Raw genomic sequence first — 3,792 nt, forward strand, 5'->3', positions numbered from 1 at the left:
TGTCAACAGGCTTTTTGGCACTTCCACAAATGATTGAGCAGAAAATAAAAGAAAATGGTGAACATTTTTGTATTTTAGCTCGCTACTTTTTCAACGCAAAATGAAACCGGTCTAGATGTCGGTCTAGATGGGAAAATCTAGACCGCGGTCAATATCGATTTCAGCCAATCAAATTCGTGAATTCGGTAGTCCCCAGTCCTTGTGAGACAGCCATATAATAAATCATCATCTTAAATTCCTGGATGGTGAAAATGCGTCTTATCGCTGGTATATGCACAAAACTAGCTTTTAATCTGAATCTTCTATACCTTGCAAAACTTTGCAATGTAGCCGTTATTTAGGAAGTGTCTGAAAGTATAGTTTTCCTAGCAACTGCTAGTCACACCAGCTGCGATGGCCGAGTGGTTAAGGCGTTGGACTTGAAATCCAATGGGGTCTCCCTGCGCAGGTTCGAATCCTGCTCGCAGCGTCAGCTCCTTTTTTTGGCAAGGAAATTTATAATCCTCACTATGTACGTGGGATCGAGTAAATACTAAAAAAAGCAGTAATGGATGCCAGATGTTTTTTTACTCCCAAATATCGGCATTAACAGTTCGAAGAAAATTTTGACGGTGAAATTCTACTACACTCTGTCACTGACCAGAAAGGTGGAAGTCAGTTAGAGAAAGTCATAGCTCTTCTCTGAGGTCTTTCCCACGAGCATAAGAGTTAAACGCAAATAATTTCATTCACATTTCGAGAGAATTTGTTTTAAGTTTTGGCTATGGCTTTTTTCCACTAAAAACTCTAGCTTTTCCCACCGCAATTCTTTCGATATGTTATCCATACCTTCTTTCGGCCTATCGGTCTTTTTCAGCATGCTTCTCCTGTGTGTTTCATAACAATAATTGTCTTTTGCGTTATTCGTGCTCTACTTTAATTTTTGTTTCTTCAATTAAATCTCACTGATACTACGTCTTTTATCTATTTAACCTATTATTCTCTCTCAGATGCCATATTTGTTTCATTTCTGTCTAGATAACTTTTTTTCTGTCTTTATTCTGCAGTACAGGTATTAGTTATAAATAAACTAAGTAGCTTTCCTGTCTTTGCAGATTAATACGGGGTGCTTCGTTGGGAAAAGGAGTCAAATTGGCCATTTTTGTATATTCTCGGTATTGGACTGGAACTAGCTTGCAACTAGCTCTAGCTCATGCGGGGGAATATCATTAAAAAGGAGATTAATGTCGTTTGCATTTGAAAAGACTCCCCGCATTAGCCTCAGTTGCAAGCTAGTTCCAGTCCAATACCGAGAGCACGAGAATGGTCCATTGCCCACCCCGGCGTGTCATGGACCCTGTTCATCGATGACTGCCAATTTAGATTTGAATTGTCAACTCAAAAGGAGATTAGTCAGGCATATTTTCATACTCACAAAAGAATTTATCTATGAAAAGGGTCTATGGCATAGGTTACATGGTAGTGTAAAGTTATTTCTAGTCACTGAGGGCGTAGCCCGAGGAACTCCAACAACGTGAAAGTCGGTGAATAATATGCTTGTTTTTCACTTGGGTGAGGTCTTCTAAGAAAACGAAAATTACAAAAAATATATATATATATATTCCTCTCCAGGTAAACATCCCATGCTTGTGGCGGTTGTATGTTTTCAGACTGACACGGATAGTTTTAAAAGGTGGCAAATTATAAATTGTTGATTAACTTTATCGGTGGAAAGCATGTTGTTATACCTTCCAACTGAAATACGTTTTCCGATTGGAGGAGAACGTGTCACGTGTCGTGGGTCAAAACTCACTAACTCTCTAGGGCGAACAAAACTCACTAACTCCTTAGGGAAACAACAACTTGAACTTTCTACTCACACGTAATCAAGTCGAGTTCCTTGAAACCGCTGCAAATTTGTGAGCCAGCCAGCGCCAAGCAAACGATTTCTTCGCAGTTTTTTCTATTTTTTAGTTGGGAGGTAAAACTAAACATTTAATGACTGGCCCCGCGGGAAACAGTGAGTTTTGAAACAAAACTCACTGTTTCCCCTGGGAACAGTCATTAAGTGCTTATTGTCCTTCGTAGCAGATAGCAGCCCGATCAGTCTTGTATTACTACAGAAGTTGGAGGCAGTGAATAGACACCTATCGAGGTATCTCTTTTGGAGGGAAATTTCCAACTTGGAGAATGAAAGGTGAAATTGTAGAACGACACGAAAGTGTTGTAAGTCAGTTACCTTTGTTTGCGGCACAAAAACCGATGATGGCGGATGAAGTATGTTACGTGTTCTCTACGCGCACTATTTGTACCAATTTGTGGGCGGGATATGTTTAGTATAGGTAATCATACAGTTTCGAGTTCAATTTGGAATTAATTTGCCCAAGTGAGCTTTTTGAAAAACTCACAAGTGCAAATTAATTCCAAATTGAACAAGAAAAACCGTATGATTACTTATTAATAATATAAAAATGAAAAAATTTGCGTGGAGGAAGTGCCGGAAGACCTTTCTTGAAGCCATTTTTTCTCATTCGAGAAAACGTTTTTCAAAGTTTCCGCACGAAATTTTCGTCATCATGTTAAGTAGTATCATTGGCGTCAAAAATTTCCTATTGTCTTTCAGCCAATCATAATCTTAACGATGTGTAATTTGCACTGGTGTTACATTTGTTGCACTTGTGTTACACTTGAACTGCACTGCTCTCAGCCAATCAGAATCGCGTAATTTTTTCATGTATATTATTAGGAATATAATGTGAGGATGTTTTAGAGGAACACGACGACGGAATACATGACTCATTTTCCTCGTTATTTTCAGCTATTGCTTTTCAGTCCCGCTCTCCTTTGTTATAATCAAAGCTAGCAGTCCCCAACTTTATGGACACTCCAATATGCGACGTAAAGTGCTCATGTAATTCAAAAGTTTGTAATATCCTTTTCGGCTAAAATGTTAAAGAAATTACGCGCTCCAACTTCCGAGCAAAGCCGTGAGCATGAGTGATTCAATAGTTATCAGTCACTTGATATCAAATGAAGAGAAGTTTAATCAGTCCTGCTCACAGTGGAAAATTAAACGAGACTCTGTTTACTTAAGGGACACCTTTCGCATCTTTTCTTTTTGTCTGATATATAAATATATTCGCACACTAAGCCATACAATCTGCTGTTGGAAACGATGTACTCAATATTGTGAAATGTTCCTTAACTATCTCACACACCTTGCAAGTAGAATAATTAGCATATTGGACCACTTAATTTTACATCAATTAGGTTTTGCCTCGTTTGAAAAACAATTGTCGGGTTTTTGAAAGCTTCGTTGTTTAAATAAATAGTAAATAAATATTAGTTTCAAGCGAGAAAGAAAAACACCAAAGAAGATACATAAGTCCTGGCATTCTGGCTGAATCTTTCATACCTTTCAAAACTTTGCAATGCAGCCGTTTATATAGAAAGTGTTTCAAAGTGTAGTTTTCCTAGCAGCTATTACTTTCATCAGCTGCGATGGCCGAGTGGTTAAGGCGTTGGACTTGAAATCCAGTGGGGTCTCCCCGCGCAGGTTGGAATCCTGCTCGCAGCGTGTGTTCCCTTTTTTTCCGAAGAAATGTTTAATCCTTACTAGGTATACTGCAGGATCGAATAAATACTGAAAGAAGCAGTAACGAATGCCAGGTGTTATGTCCCGACTTATATCCCGGCTGGGATATAAGGCGATATTGATTGTTTGAGGAAAACTGTGGCAATGAAATTCTACTACACTCTGTCACTGACAAGAAAAGTGGTAGTCAGTTAGAAAACGTTCAAGCTATTATCCGA

General features: G+C 38.7%; 2 non-coding genes across 2 annotated transcripts; both read left to right on the forward strand.

Moving 5' to 3' along the window:
• Nucleotides 1–387: 387 nt before the first annotated feature.
• On the forward strand, nucleotides 388–469 carry Trnas-uga (transfer RNA serine (anticodon UGA)). Its single transcript has one exon. It is a non-coding gene; the product is annotated as a tRNA-Ser (tRNA).
• Nucleotides 470–3,474: 3,005 nt separating this feature from the next.
• Trnas-uga (transfer RNA serine (anticodon UGA)) lies at nucleotides 3,475–3,556 on the forward strand. Its single transcript has one exon. It is a non-coding gene; the product is annotated as a tRNA-Ser (tRNA).
• Nucleotides 3,557–3,792: the final 236 nt, after the last annotated feature.

The sequence above is a fragment of the Orbicella faveolata genome, unplaced genomic scaffold (genome assembly GCF_042242905.1).
Source record: "Orbicella faveolata isolate gen_17 unplaced genomic scaffold, um_ofav_v1 contig_1, whole genome shotgun sequence".
In the NCBI taxonomy this organism is placed as follows: domain Eukaryota; kingdom Metazoa; phylum Cnidaria; class Anthozoa; order Scleractinia; family Merulinidae; genus Orbicella; species Orbicella faveolata.